Source organism: Anser anser (assembly GCF_964211835.1).
Source record: "Anser anser genome assembly, chromosome: 1".
Classification (NCBI taxonomy): Eukaryota; Metazoa; Chordata; class Aves; order Anseriformes; family Anatidae; genus Anser; species Anser anser.
In genome coordinates this window covers 22,267,568-22,284,008 of record NC_139720.1, presented here as the reverse complement: position 1 = coordinate 22,284,008, position 16,441 = coordinate 22,267,568, and the positions used below count along the sequence as shown (strand labels likewise).

At 45.7% G+C, this 16,441-nt stretch overlaps 1 protein-coding gene across 6 annotated transcripts in view; it reads left to right on the top strand.

Annotated features, from left to right (window-relative positions):
- Positions 1-2,115: 2,115 nt before the first annotated feature.
- The window catches only part of PLXNB2 (plexin B2), a 259,762-nt gene continuing 245,436 nt past the window's right edge, over positions 2,116-16,441 (top strand). For 2 of the 6 annotated variants that reach the window (XM_083819180.1, XM_083819173.1), the window contains exons 1-2: positions 2,150-2,245; positions 12,447-12,549. The gene's annotated coding sequence lies outside the window, so the exon portion shown is untranslated. The other 4 variants (XM_083819174.1, XM_083819175.1, XM_083819176.1 and 1 more) reach the window with 4 other exon arrangements.

Genomic DNA, 16,441 nt, shown 5'->3' with positions numbered 1-16,441 from the left:
TGCTGCACGGCCACCTTGAGCTCCAGTTCAACTTTATAATCCCTGTCACACTAGGCAAGGTCAAACGCACAGCAGGTAATTATCACGGACCGGCTGAGGATTCAGCACAGCTTCCCTCCACCGGCTCCTCTTTGGAACTGAATAAACTGTCACCACTGCTCTGCCTGTGTGTGTCCACAGGCAGGCTTCTAAAAAACACAGCCTCAGCAACAGGAGCCAGAGGGAACCGTTCCAGCCAGAGGGAACCATGCAGAGTGCCGGGAGGGGGCTAAGGCTTAGATCTAGCCTGGGGATACCCACCACGAGGCAGCAGCAGTATGGCAAGCGCTGCAGCCCTGGCCAGTGGCCATGGGATGGAGCAGGTGTGGGACCACTGCTGGGGCTGCTGCCCCAGGCGGTGAGCAGATCATGGGCTTTGGAGAAGGCAGGGCTGGGGGAAGTAGTGACAGAGACCCCAGCAAAAGCCTCGGGGGCAGAGCATGCCGGGAGGCAGGGATTCACAGGCCAGGGCACAAGGAGAGCTGCCTGGCCGGTAATTCCAAGGCATTCTGCCAAATTTTGGGCACAACCTGGCCGTAAGCCCAGACGTTGAAAAAACAGCCTGGAAAGTGAGGTCTCACCAAGCCCATTAGCAGCCTGCAAGCTCCTCTGTCCTGGATCTCTCCCAGGGCTTGCAGGACGCGACTAACCCAATTTTCCTCGGGAAGTCCCATCTCCCTCCTCTTCAGATTCCCCTTCCTTCTTCCAGCAAGCGAAGAGGTACATGGGGGGGGCATGCAGATCTGAGACGCTCTGCAATGATGCCAGAGCCATTCTTCCTCATCTTGCGGCGACTCAGCCCACTCACGTACAGAGCAGGAAGGAGGGAAACAGGCAGGGACGAGGCCTTCTGCTGGAGCATTTCACAAAGCGGGGATGGGACCCAGGCAGCCCACACAACACCACGATGGTCCCACCCCGCCACGAACACTGCGGCTGCACTTTGCACAGCCGTGGCCGAGCGCCAGTTAAACCTCTCCTCCAACAGCCTGCCACTTCCTACTCCTGCCCAGGTTTTGGAGCTGGTTTTTATTTATTTCCTATTTGTTACTGGTCTGAGACCCAATGACAGTTTCTCAGCAGCTTCCCGGGTGCCATTTGAGAAGCACAGCTCCAACCAGCCCTCTCCTGTTATTTCAGCGAGAAGCCCAATGCACGCAGCATTTAATGAAGCTGCACTCAAAGTGCCAACAGCAGCTAATTAACTACTCCTTGCAACGTTGCCCGTCCACGTTTGACTGATGGAAAGCTACCTACCAAGTCTAAACAACTTGCCTAAAGCTTACGTGAGCCATTCTTCTAACACATCCCTCTTTTTAATAGATCATCCCTGTGTTATAGGGATATATAGTCAAGGCAAATTTGGCATCTGGGCATGGCGAAGCCCCTGATGGTGCAGCAATGCGACGCCCTGTTTATGCACAAGGAGCGGGCTCCCGTTTGGGTGTTTCTGGAGGAGGAAGGAAGAAATTTGGGTTTTTGGAGGAGAGCCCCAGAGGGGGAAAAGACCTTCAGAAAGCGCGATCGAGCACAGTATACCAGAGAGGGATAAACCCCGAAGTACTCCAAGTTCACTCCAGATGTTGCCGGGGGTGGGGGGGACATATTTTGGGCCCCACAACGACACGAGCGCTCGGGAGAGGGGAACCGAGAGCCCCGCAGCAGCTGCCTCCCCGCTGAGGGGACGAGGGGTGGCGATCTCCCCCTTTCCGACCCCTTCGGGGTCGCTTCCCCGACCCCCCCTGGGGCCGTGCCGGGCACCCCCGGGCCTCCAGGCTGGGCACAGCCGGGGGTCCCCCCGCTCCCCGGTACCGGCTACCGGTTCCCGAGGGCAGCCCGGGGCTCGCATCCCGGGGGCTGGAGCGGAGCCCCCAACCCGGCCCTGGTTCCCCCGCGGGGGGAGTCCCCTGGGCTCCGCCTGGCCGGCGGGCAACACAATGCGGAGCCGGGGAAGGCAAAGGGAGAGAGAAAGTGCGGCTGGTTCCTCCGCCCGGCCCTCTGCCTGCTGCTCCCGGCAGGAGACAGCGCTGCAAGCGGATCCTGACCGGGGGCAGGGGGTGGAGAGAGCAGGAGGAGGAGGAGGAGGAGGAGGACGGAGGGAGGGAGGGAAGGAGGGAGGGACGGGAGCCTCTCTCCTTCCCTGGGCTGTTTTTTTCAGTTTCCTGTCTCGCATTGTGCTCACAGCGGATATGTGCTGCGCCTACAGGTGTGTCCCCTCCTCGCAGCTTTTCTCCGGCTCCCCGGCGTAGGCTCCGGCTGGCGGGCGGCGGATCGGCAGCGCCATGTGACGGCCGCTCGATCCCTCTCGGGGCTCTTTCTCTCCTCTTTCCCTGCCTCCCCTCCTTCCTCTCCCCGAGGTGGGGCCCGCGGGGAGCACCGGGCGGCCGCCGGGGGCTGCCGTAGCGCCTCCGCCCAGCCCCGGGCTGCGGGCTGCCGGCCGCTCGGGCAGCTCCGGGGCTCCGCGGGGCTCCCCCCTGCCTGCACCTGTTGAAGGTAACGCAGCCCCTTCCCCCGCCGGGGGGGGCGAGCTCCTCCTTCTCCCCTTCTCCCCGGGATCGCGGGGTATCGGGCAGGGCGGAGGGACCGGCACGGCCCGGGGGGGTTTCGCTTTCGGGGCTCCCCCGTGCGCGGCTCCGCACTTCGAGCGCGGTCCTTGCGCGGTCCTTGCAAGGGCCGCGGCGCCCCCCGAGTCCCCGCAGCTCGGCCCCGGTTCCCCCGCTCCGGGCGCGGCCAGCCCCGGCCCCGCTCCCCGCCGGCTCCGAGCTGCTTCGGGTTTTTCCTCTCGTCTCTTCGCGCAGGCAGCTTTAAACTTTCTTTCCGAGCTGTTAATTACATAGGGGGTGCTTCGCTCGCGTTTCGTGCGGGAGAATGGAAGTGCGAGCTTGGAACGTGGGTGACTCAAAGCTTAGTTATTGGGCACCGCAATAAACACCTCTACCTTCCTTTTTTTATTTATTTTATTTTTTTTCCGTGTCGCGATGGGCTGTACCTGCGACTTGCGGCTGTCTCCCCGTGGGAGGCTGGCGCAGCCTCGGTGCCACCCGGAGACGGGAGGGAGCGGCACCGGTTCGGGTCCTTTTGGGGTTAGCCGGCTGCTGGGGTGAACGTAGAGCGAGCTGCAAGTTTCTCGAGGCTCCGAAATCTCGTGGAAATCTCTTTGTTGTCGGTGAGTTGTGAGGCTGCGGTCCTGTCCCTACCACCGTGGAACGAAAACTTGCTCGTGGGGGAACTTGGTGCTTTTGTAGCTAACGCTGTTACCTTGAATGTGATGATTAACTTAGTGAACACCAGAGGGAACTCTCAATAGGTAATTCATTCAAGAGTGATATGTGCTTGTCGTACTATTTATGTTCTCATTACAATGGAATCTAGAAGGAAGCTAGGGTCGGTAAGCGTTGGGCTGCCGGGACGTACCTGGGATCGCCTCAAGCTTTTCGAAGGGTGTCAGCCCTAAAGTTGGGCTGGCAGTTCTCTCGCTCGCCTTTCCAAAGCTTGAAATACATAACCAGCCTTGCAGGAGCGGGGTTGTGAGCTGGGTGGGTGACCCATTAGCTGTGAAGCAGGGAGAGAGCTCATGAAGGCACTTGGTGCCAGCGCTTCATACCCAGCCTGCCTCTTGGGTCGTGAGACTGATCCTGCGCGCTCCGGTGCGGGGGCTGCCGCCTGCGTTGGAAAAGCCAGAACAGAGCACGCTTCCAGCCAAAACAAAAGGGAGGAAGTCTGCTCCCGAGCCTGGCGTGGTTTGTCCTCGTTGCCTTGAATGCTTGTGGTTCCCAAGCCCTGGTGGGAAAGCCTGACTGAAAGCGAAGTAGAAAATTATCTTCGTTAGAGTGTTAAAGCAATAGAGAACGTAAACGATGGCTGTGTTTGGGAGAGGAGTTTGCATGGTGATTTCTGGTAACAAAAGCTTTTTCTATGTTCTGATACAACTGGACAAAGCTGGTGTTGACCCAGCAAAATGTGATGCTTTTAGTAGTTAAGTGAACCCCCGAACATGCACCTGAAGCTTTGGTTGCTCTTGGTAATCTGCCGCAACAGTTTTGTTACCAGACTTCCTTGATACTCCCAGATTGCTGACGACACGGGAAGGACAGCATAATAAATACACTTGTGACTCTGACTTATGCTCCGGGAGCTGAAGCATCCAGCTGTTCATCCTGTCCCTTTGCCAGAGGTTATTTTGCCATTCAGCCTTGTTTCCTATTGGAGCTTGAATCTGCCAGAGTTTACAGCTTGGCATATGAATGTAAACTGCATTTTATGGCTGTTCATGTTAGCACGTAATGTTGTCAAGTCCAGTAGTGTGAGCCTCCTGCTCCTCTCTCTGTGCTGGCAGAGGGACAAGGCAAACAGCTGGGGTCAGCTAAATTGGGCTCCAGTTTTGTGTTCTTCTTGTATGTTCTTCTGAAATGGTGTTTCCCCTAGAAAATGCGACTCAAACGAGCTACCTCTGTGTAGAGTCTCAGTGGGTACCAGTGGTGGGGAGGCAGCTTTGCACAGGGAGAGGTTGTGCAATGGTCTCAGTCGTAGCACTCGGCTGTCTGGGTTTCAGAGGAACGTAGCATGCTGTGCTGGAACAGCCTTCCTCTTCCCATCCTTCCTCCCACCTGGATTCTGGCAATTAGCAAGTGAACAACATGTTTCTTCTAGACAAATCTTGCTTTGTACATCTAACTTAAGAACCTATATATATAAATATGTAAAATGTCCTCACAGAGGGCACAGCCCTTTTCTGCCCAAACCTTCCTGCAGATGTTATTGGAAGTGGCATAAAGGCTTAACAAAATCAGGGGCTGTTTGCCATGCATGCAATAAGCTCCCCAAAAACGAATCTGCATTTTGAAGGGAGCTCTCTTCATGAATGCTTGCTAACAACAAAAAGTTCCAGTGACTTGTTGCTAACATGTTTGGATTCTAGCTTGTTTTTGAAAAAAAAAATGGTTTGTACATCTATATATATTTAATGAAGATGTAATACTGATTATAAATATTTTTGTAATGCCTAGAATGTGAAACTTTTCATGCACTTTTAATATATTTATTATATGAAGCGCTGAATGAAGGTATTTATTACACTAGTGCCACATTCTGACTATTGAATTACAATTGTAAAATTAAGGTAACAAGCTTAAATTAGGGTTTGCAACTTTAAACTCTTGCCAGCAAGCAGTTAATGGCAAACATTAACTGCTAGTAAAGTAATTGCTACAGTTCTTTTACTGTCATTTTGTTCTCACTTTCCTCCAGTCAGACTGTTCTGTAGACATATAATGAATATTCCCCAAAATAGCTTGGCATCGTCGCTTATGCAATTCCTCATCAGAACCAATATGTTGATGAGCTAATGCGCACTTGATTAAACGTACTTGATTTATGCAAACAAAAGCTGTAGGTCCTTCTTTAAGTAAAGTTAGCACCTGTTAGCGAGATGAGAGTCTAAATAATTAAAATGGAATTAAGTAAACAAACAACACAAATGTGGTGTTCCTCCTACCTTTTTACCTTTGCCTTTTCAACTCAATGGTAGATATTTATTTTGCCTTTTCTTGCAGGTTTGCTCAATCACTGCAGGAATCTCAGTTTATAGTGAGGGGGATCAACTTCTATGTAAATGGTTTCCATTAGAATTAAAATAATAATAATAAGAAGGCCATTATTAGCTATAATAAAGCCAGAAGCAACTAGAATTAGTGGAATAGTACTTTAAGAGTTTTGTTTAAACACGAAGCCAGCTTGGACTTGATATTGGTCTCTTAATTCCTGTTTAAAAAACAAACAAACTTAGCCTGAGTAAGGCATTTAGGGGGTGTCTGTTTTAAAAATGCAGTATTTGAACAGTAAGTGCTTTAACCTCCTACTCCTTGCTTGATCAAAACCTACATAGACAAACTGGAAATAAGGAACTGAAGAAATGAGTTGAAGATAGCCGTTTTATCTAACCATCAGTGGCTTAGTGTTAAAAAGCTCCCTAACTCTCTAGAAAACTGCTCGGATTTGGCTTTAGAAAGAGGTTGTGGGGTCTGTGCCCCTGGAGACTCTACAGAAGGCAAGGGATGGAGGAGGGAGAGGGCATATGCTTGCCCCAAGCCCTGGGGCAGCAGGATGGACTGGAGAGCTGCAGAGTTCTTGCAGGGCTGAGACTTGTTTTCTTTAGGTAGATAGTAGATGGCTTATCTGTTAATAACAAGTATTTCTCAGTTTCTGTCCCTGTAGAATAGAATAGATATTCTGTCTCTGGGAATAGATAACTTTTGGATCTCTCTAAGTTTCTTTCTGTCTCAGATGGTTGAGGGAAGACTTGTTGACATAACACCCAAAAGAGTCTGTGCTTAGCAAACATCAGTAATGAAGATTAAAAAAAAAGAAATACCAGAGCCAACCAGTCCCCGCTCGATTACTCAGGTGGAGGCTGCTGTAGATTTTGTACCCAGGAATGTGTCAGCAGAGCTGTGGTCACCACCACGTGCTCATTGGGCTGTTCAGTTTCTCTTTGGAAATTGGCTTCCGTGAGCCGGCAGTGGCGCCGATGCAGTTTGATAATTAGCTCTGTGCGGAGCTCCCTGGGCTCGGAAGCTGTGGTGCTCACCAAAGGACAGAGTCCACCCAGCACCTTCCGAGGCACTTTCGACCTTACTCCACCTTTCTGTTTAGCTTCCAAGCTTTTGCCACTTTCTGAGGAAGTGTCTTCTTCAAACAGTTAGTTATCTAATCATAACCTTATTTCTAGTGTTTTGCTAGCCTTTCTCAGTAACTGACATTTCTAGCATCAGGCCACAAGTAAAGAGTAGGGACATTTTGTTAGTTTGAATTTTAGATTTTATATTAATTGACTGTCATGGTTTCCTTTATGTTGCAGATACAATATCTCTTTCTTTCTTTCTATTAAAGTTGATTAAAACCCTCAATCCTACAGCAAACCAGAAAGCTGCAGAGAAACTTTGCCCCCAAGCTGTCCTTCCTGTGCTTTAGTGCTGGTTCTGCACAGGTAGACCCATCAAGAGTGTTCTGGTGGATGAAGTACATAGGAACTGTCAGAGATCAACATGACTTTAATTAAAAAAATTTTTTTTAATAAAATCCACATGACTGTTAGCACTTAAACTGAATTGCTACAAAACTTGCATTTTTTAGGAAGATATGTTTGTGCTTATTGCTGGATAGACCTGGCTAGCATCTTTCTAGTCAAGCTGGATTAGTTCTACATGTCAACTCGGTTTGAAGGAAGCTCTCATAAACCCGACACTAATCTTCCTCTGTCTAGAGATCATTAAGGTGATAGCTGAGTCTCCTGGATAACATAGGAATCAAGTTGTCTCACACTTCAAGCTTAACCTCTTGTCTATACTAATGGGATGTGTTTTAAATATATAGAAAATTCAGGAGTAAACTCTTCACATCTTTTTCCCTAGGGCTCCTGTTTATCTTCTGTATAGTTTAAGAAGAGATAGTGCCTCTTTCTGACAGATGTGTATACCTATATATTACCTGTTTATAAAGAAGACATAGCTCTTGTATTACTAATTGCATCACTACTTAGAATTTATGAAGGACCAGTTCTTTAAACCATGTTTGCCCAGGGGGGAAATAGTTATTATTCAAATGTCTTCAGACAGACAAAGAAAGTAAAGGACAGAAAAAATAAAATACATTGATTAGGTAAAAAGGGTACAATGGAAATACAAGGTGAGGTCTGCCATCATGAATTAGAAAGGTCAATTTAGTTATCTTTTGCTTGGACATAGTCTAGGCATACACAGCAAATAAAAGTTGCTTTCCTGAATCATTCAAATTAGCAGGTTACGGTTTCCTTCAGCTTGTCATAGTTATTTAGTCATTACTTTGTCTTTAATAATTCTGGTTGTGTTCATCGCAACTGGAAGTCCAAGATGTTCAGCTGCTCTCTTGAATACGTAAGAAGACTTAATTTGTCATTCCTTAATATGTTGTTGCAATGTGTGTTAAACTTGTGTGTTATCTTCATTTAATCAGTATGAGACAAATTGGTAGAAACTTCATAGAATCTCAGAATAGTTTGGGTTGGAAGAGACCGTAAATGTCATCTAGTTTGAACCCCCATGCTATGGGCAGGGACACCTTCCACTAGACCAGGTTGCCCCATCCAACCTGGCATTCAGGCCCATCCAACACTTCCAGGGATGGGGCATCCACAACTTCTTTGGGCAACCTGTTCCAGTGCCTCGCCACACTCTGAGTGAAGAAATTCCTCCTAACATCTAATCTAAACCTTCCCTCTTTTAGATTAAAGCCATTACTCCTTGTCCTATTGCAACATGCTCTTGTAAAAAGTCCAGCTTTCCTGTAGGCCTGCTTTAGGTACTGGAAGACCACTCCTTGGAGCGATCTTGGAGTCTCCTTGGAGCCTTCTCTTCTCTAGACTAAATAACCCCAAGTTTATTAGCCTGTATTCATCGGAGAGCTGCTCCAGCCCTCTGATCATCCTCCTGATCCTCCTCTGGGCTTATTCTCATACTTTCATGTCCTTCCTGTGCTGGGGGGCCCAGAGCTGAACACAGTACTTGAGGTGGTGTCTCACAAGGAGAATCACCTCCTCTGACCTGTCAGTCACACTTTGTTTGATGCATCCCAGTATGCAGTTTGCTTTCTGGGCTGCAAGCACACATTGGCAGGTTATGTTGAGCTTCTCATCCAAGTCCATCCCCATGTTTTTCTCCCCAGGGTTGCTCTGAATCTATTCTCTGCCCAGCCTGTATTCACAGAATCACAGAATATCCGGAGTTGGAAGGGACCCACAAGGATCATGGAGTCCAATTCCTGGCTCAACACAGGAGCACCCAAAAATCAGACCATGTGTCTAAGAGCATTGTCCAAACACTTCTTGAACTCGGGCTCAGTGCCATGACCACTGTCCTGGTTGTTCCAGTGCCCGACCACCCTCTGGGTGCAGAACGTTTCCCTAACCCCCAGCCTGACCCTCCCCTGTCCCAGCTCCATGCCGTTCCCTCGGGTCCTGTCGCTGTCCCCAGAGAGCAGAGCTCAGCGCCTGCCCCTCCGCTCCCCTCGTGAGGGAGCTGCAGGCCGCCATGAGGCCTCCCCTCAGCCTGCTCTGCTCTGGGCTGAACAAACCAAGGGACCTCAGCCGCTCCTCATACATCTTCCCCTCTAGACCCTTCAACATCTTTGTAGTCCTCTGTGGGTCATTCTTTTTTCTGTCCTCCTTATACAATGGTGCCTGAAACCGCATATGGGACTTGAGGTGAGGCCGCACCAGCTCAGAGCAGAGCGGGACTATCGCTTCCCTCGTACGGCTGGCAGTGCTGTGTTTGATGCACCCCAGGGTACAGTTGGCCCTTTTGTCTGCCAGGGCACACTGCTGACTCCTATTCAACTTGCCATTGACCAGAACCCCCAGATACCTTTCTGTGGGGCTGCTCTCCAGCCTCTTGTCCCCCAGTCTGTATGTATAGCTAGGGTTGCCCCTTCCCAGGTGCAGAATCCAGCACTTGGTCTTGTTAAACTTCATATTGTTGGTGATTGCTAAGTTCTCTAATTTGCCAAGATCTCTCTGTAAGGCCTCTCTACCCTCCAGGGTGTCAACAGCTCTTCCTTATTTAGTGTCATCCACAAACTTACCTAGTATACCTTCAAGTTCTGCATCCAAGTCATTAATGAAAACATTAAAGAGAACTGGCCTAAAATGGGAATCCCACTAGTGATTGGCTGCGAATCTAATGCAACCCCGTTTACTATAACCCTTTGAGCCTGACCTGTTCACCCATCATATTGTGTATTTATCATATTCAGCTGTATGCTGAACATTTTGTCCAGAAGGATACTGTGAGGTACATCAGTCCATCTTATTGAGTATTCATGCTTGGGATTGCCCCGACCGTGCCCTTAGTCAAGCTATGTTCGCTGTCACCAGTCACCTTCTTATTTTCCATGTGCCTTAGCATAGTTTCCAGGAGGATCTGCTCCATGAGCTTGCTGGGCACAGAGGTGAAACTAACTGGCTTGTAGTTCCCCGGGTCTTCCTTTTTTCCTTTTTTAAAAACAGGGGTTATGTTTTCTCTTTTTTCAGTCAGTCAGAACTTCATTAGACTGCCACAACTTCTCAAATAAGATGGACAGTGGCTTAGCAACTTCATCCACCAGTTCCTTCAGGACCCATGGATGCATCTCATCTAATCCCATGGGCTTGTGTACCTTCAGGTTCCCTAGCAGGTCTTGAACCCGATCTTCTCCTACAGTGGGTGGTTCTTCATTCTCCCAGTTCATGTCTTTGCCTTCTGTGACTTGGGCAGTGTGGCTAGAGCACTTGCCAGTACATTGGACCTGTTGAATTTTGAAGCAACAGAAGCAACAATTTAACCTCTTCTATTTCCAGCCTTGTGGGAGTGGTAAGAAAAGAAATGAAAAAGGGTAAAAAAATTTTTATGTACAATTTTGATTCACGTCATCAACAACAGAAACTTTTTTCCTTCCTGAATTAACTAACAGCCCATGTAAGTTCTAGCTATGATCACAAGACATGCACAGAACTCTTTAGGGCAAAAGTTGCAAAGCTAGGAATCTAACTGAAATGGGTGACTTCTTGGTTACTTTTTTTTCTTCCCAAACATGCTAAATGAAGGTGTAGCCTCTATACCAAAGGCCTTTACTCAGGCAGAAAGAGTCCTTGAGAGTAGAGTACTTTAAAGAAAATTTTCAGGAGTCTATAACTCTACAGCTGCAAAGGTGACTTTGTGACTGAGGAATATGTATCTTCTGTGTACTTCAGGTGTTGTCTTCTGTCTTTCCAAACTGTTGAGATGAAAAACCAAAAGACTTCACTTACGCTGGCTACCCCCCAGCACTAAGTGATGGTATGAGTTTACTTACTAGTGCATCAGATAAAACTGCAGAGAGGTGCCTTTTATGTTCATTAACAGATGGTCTCTTTGTTTGGCATTTAGCTGTGGAAAGATCTGCAGGCATTTCACAGTCCATTGTGCATTTGATCCAGTGTTCAATAACATTAGTGAAAATGCAGAGCAATATCCTTCTTTTTTTTTTTTTTTTTTTTGGAAACTGTCACTCGCATTTGAGGGTCAGAGGAGCCATCAAGGCCTGCAGTTGTTTGACAGAGTCATTTGGCTATTTATCATGGGCCCAACAAATCTTCGGCTTAAGGTATATCTTATCCCCAAAATATTGAGAAAAAGAATCAATTTTTAAGAAGTTTGTTCCTGTTCATTCCTCTCTGTTCAGATCTATACCACATTTCTAACAGGAGTCTTCTGTGCTTTTGACTTACATCTCTTGGTCCCTGTTAAGTCATCTTCTGGATGTTTTCAAGTGTTTTTTATTGTCTATTATTTTTTACCTTAAAGATAATCAAGTAGGCAGTCAGTTGTCTGTGTGCCTTATCTGGACTGAATCTTTAAATCTGATTTTGTATAACGCTTCTTTTTTCCCCCCTCAAGATGCTAACTGTATTTTTGATACTTCTCTGCAGGTTCTCTGATTTTCAACATCTTTTTTTGAGCATCAACCATGGGACCGGGTGCAGTGTTTTCAGTTTTAGTTGCTTGCTACTGTTACATACCCCATCCTCCCCCATTCAGTATTTCCATTCACTCTCGTATCTTTGCATCCATGAACCACATTAGCCCTTTACATAACAACAGGATCTCCAAGTGATGTTGTGTGTCTATGGTGACCTCCCCATCCTTTTTGGCTTCTTTGCTTCTTAAGGTTAAGGTCCTCCAACTTGCAATCCTACCTGCATTCCTCATTACTAGATACATACATCTGCATTCTGTTGTCTTAAGACTGTTTTGGCTGGAATGAGCTCAGCTTGACAAATAATTGAGATAACTCTGTGTGATATCCTTTCTATTGTTATTTACCATGCTACTAAACCATGTAATCCATTAATTTTATTGCTGAGGACATACTTATTTCTAGGCAGCTAATAAAACCGATAAATGATGTAGAGCATAATTCTAGTCACTGTGAACTGCAAAAGGAGTATTACAATTGCATCGTGATGTTATTCAGCAATGACAACTTTTCTGAGATCTTTCAGTTAACTGCTTTTTAATCTGTTTGGCATATATTTCTGCTATTCTGTTCGTGAGATCTGATTGATTTGATGTTTGTTGACTGTTGTGATACATTATTTTCTTTGGTTGCTGAATTCAGTGTCAAATCAATAGATTTCACCTTCCTTACTTTTCTCCCCTTCAAAAGGGGGGAACCTCTTTGCATTTATACAGATGAAAATGAGGAATTTTCTGTGATGTTTTCAGATGCCAATTCCAAAATACTTCTTTGCTTAGGATAGTGAGAAACCTACTGAGCAAGAAATTTCTCTTTGGTTGTGCGTGTTGCCCAGTCCCTTGTCTTTTGTCTTACCTGAACCATCTTTTCTGCATCTCTCCCAGCAGGAACAAGTACACGTCAAAAAGTGCTTCGTCCTGGAAACTATTAGCACAGAAGCCTGAGCCACAAGAACTCCCTTTCTCTAGTGGTGGTCGTGCTGCTCAGGTGGGCTAAGAACTTGCTTGGACTGAGGTTTTGTTGTTTTTTTTTTTTTTTTTTTTAAACTCCCTTTCTCCTTGTGTGTTGCTTCCTTGACAAAGAGGAGGTCCTCTTGTAAAGCACTGCAGCGCGGTTTGCTTGGTGCATCAACAAAAGAGATGGCTATGGGGGTTTATTTGCTTAGGGCTTAGGTTGAAATATTACAGCCTTAAATTCAGTGCAATGATCTGGCATGACAATGTATTTACTTTACAATTCTGGTGGATGCTGTCTGATTTCATAGTGATTTTTATACGTATTTTTATACCTCCTGGACCTATAGTGTAAAATGACGTTAAGCAACTTGTGCGTTTGAGTCATCTCCAAGGTAACTTAGTTATCAAAACATCGTATCTCAAGTGCTCAGAGTAACACTTTCCACTTGTCTAATTGCACTTTGGCAATCTGTGTTGCTTATACTGCTGCTCTTCAAATTATTGTGTACAGGTGTGCTCGGTAAGGACTTTCCACTTTACTTTTCCCAGTTGTAGCAATTAGTTATTATCTTTTCATTTTGATCCTGAGGCCTGTGAAATAAGTAAGTACGTTTTAGAAATGTAAACAGCATCCTTGAAACTAAACTCTTCATGGTATTTTCTCCTACTGATAATCTGAAGAGGCAGCCTGTGTTTTCTGTTGTCTGTGGCATAATTAATCTACTTGAATTATACTTGAACGAGAGCTCAGATATCAGAAGAGGGTTTAGCAGCATCGGAAGTTCACAGCTTTTGCATGAGACAGTAGTGAGGACTTGCCAATCCATGATTATTAATCTTGTTAGGAAAAGAAGAGACTGGTAAATTTGTTGTTATATGCCTGCATCTGTTTTGTCCCTCTCACAGACTCTTCTGTTTTGCTCGCACCTTTCGTGTGCAGTAATGTAACAAGGTCACGTTTGCTACTGTGTCGGTGTCCAGAACTGAGATACTCCTACACCATGCTTATTGTATGTGTCAGATGAAACGGGCATATCTGCTAGCATACAAGAAGTCTGGGCTGCTTTGGGTGTAAGTTTGGTGCCAGAGTGCGATATATATACCAACTAGATGATCTTTAAGGTCCCTCCCTTCCAACCCAAGCCATTCTATGACTTGATGATAAATGATCTGCTGTATGCAGTGGGGTTCTGTAGGTAACTTGACTGGTGACTCCATGCCTTCTGTTTTTGTTTCTGTCTTTCATGAGTAATTTCACTTCTGTGCCACTTTTTGAAGAAATTTGCAGAATTTGTGGGTGAAAATCCAATTTATTATTATTATTTTGTGCTAAGTAGGGCAAGTGAATGCCACAGCATTCCTTCGTGACCAGGAAGGATGGGGACCTTCTAGCTCTATTAACTATCCTGCTCCTCTACCCCAAGACCCCTGTGCAAAAGGAGACCTACATACCCAGGTCTCCTGACTTGAGGAGAGCCTTCTACAAAGCACTTCCACATCAGGCTCTCCATACCCAGGAGATGACTTGGCACAGGGGGAGCGTTTCTGTTCCAAGTGGGTTAGCAGCATGTGTAGACCATCAGTCAATGACAGGGAGGCTTTGGTGGCAGTTCTTCTGTGACTGGTTCCTGGTGTCACTTCCTGGTAGCTGCTTCATTCTGCTACCATGATTGTTTTGTGAACTGGATGGGAGAGCTGATATAGCATTATACTGCATTACATGTAGCTGTTATATGGCTTTGAAAAAAATACTTTAAGAAGCTTGATCACATCTCTGATGTATTTTACAGCATGGCCCTGCCAACATGTGCTTTTGCAGTGTTGGATCAAAAAGCTGAAAGAGTATAAAAAAAAAAAAAAAACTATTCAAGAACCACTTCAACTAATTTTGTTGCCAAATTCTTTGTGTTATCAAGCCACAACTGTGTGTGCAGCTCTCATCCTTTCCTGCCCATCCCCTCCTGGGTGGTCCTATTAGGCAGGGAAGAGGAGGCTTTTGCAAACAAAGTTTGGGTGTTGAACTTGCACGTTCAATAGCAGCAGTGCCCTTCTCTGGTTCACTTCTATTGGGGATAATATGAGGTGTCCTTAAATTGAATACAGCCATTTTGCATAGAACTCGCTGTTCTGTATGGGTGCTCTAAGCATGGTGTACATATGCAGTTCGTGGGAGAGTGTGAGAATGGGCCAGCTTTCTTTGGTGCCTGATCGTTTTTTTCCATAGCTAATGACCTCCTGTGCACTAACAGCACACAGGCTGCTAGTAGGGTAGTGCTAACCATGCGTGTAGTCACTTCCTTTTCCCTCTTACCTCCTTTTAGAAGACTTTGCTCTTGAATCTTGTAAATGGGGTGATAATTTCAAAGCAAACAGCTTTCAGTTGCTTCTTGCCAACTTTTGCCCACAAGGTATGTAAAGTAAACAGAGCAGCTGGGAAATTAGATTTCTACCTCCCCTCCTGTTGCAAAGCATCCTAGGATGTCTCTTGGCTCTTTTTAAAGTAATGAGTAAAGTGAGAGAATTAGATTGTCACACCCAAGCTGCCTTTTAATCAATGTATCCACCGCACGGGTCATTCCTATTCTTCAGAAGCTTTAGGAAAACCTTGTAAAATGTGAGGCTTTAAAAAAATCTCTGCCATTTGCATATTGAACACAGAAATATTTCATTGCTTGCTACAAAGAAAGAAAGTCAAAATATCAAGAATGGCGTGAAAATATAGGTAATTTTCTTCATATCTAAAACAACTTTGAAGCAGATTATAGTGAAATATGAGCATTTTTAGCTCTGTTAGGCTCTTGGAGGAAGCTTAAAAGGATTTCCAGGTGCTACAATTTGTTTGATTCAGAAACTGTGGGTCTGGATACTGAAGTGGCAGGCATACAGCACTTGCAAGGATCAATATCTGTTGTAGGATATGCAGATAGACAGCTAAGCTCTGCCATCATACCCTTTTAATACAAAGAGAGGGTATTTTAAAAAATAATAAAAAAGGGAGATATTACAAAAGTGACTTTAAAAAGTTGACAAGTAAATGGTTAATGTTTAATGTATTTAGCTCCAGCCTAGGTATTGAACAGCCTTTGCCAATTGAGCAATAGAAAAATTTGTTAAATGTGAAAACTAGACCTGAGGTTACTGACCCTGAGGCACGGCTACGAGGGGAAGGCATAGCTCGAAAGATGAATATCCATTATGTGATGCCCTCCGAATGAGAGAGGGCAAGTCCCAAGTGTACGAGGCTTACAGGAATTCAAGTCAACAATCAAGTTATAATCTAATGAGGCCACAAACACAACTTCAATTTAAAGCTCACCCTTAGAAAGCTGGAGGCCCCTGTCCCAAAAGAGGACTCCTCATTAGCAATTGTACTCCCTCGGCATGCTTCAAAGAGCAGTATCCCAATAACCCATAGCATTTCTCCTTCACAGGTCTCTAATCCCTTCATAAAAGTAGCTATATACATGGAGTGCTCTCTATTCCTTTTCAGAAATAGGATCTCTATTATATAGAGAGATAAATAATATATAATTATATATAATACCTATAATATATAACATAATTACAATTGATGTGTTTTTAAAGGAAAGTATGCTCTGGCATGTGAAAACTTTCCCTTCATGTTTCCTGAGTAAAGGTTTTGAAACTCATTGAGGGTGGGTATTTATTTTTTTTTTTTTAAATAGAAATTCCTTGAGTTCATTAAGTCCAAACACCTGAAAGAATGTAACAGTTCTGTCTTCTGGAATATTTCAGTTGTACCAAATGCAGAGCAGTGAGTGCAGCTGCGAGGGCCTAGTTTGACTGTACTTGTGGTCCCTAGAATGTATGAGCTGATTTATTTATTTCTTAATACAGATTTAATCTTAAGCTCTTACATTTACTTGAAGGGAGAGGAAAGATTACAATTTGAGTACATTTTT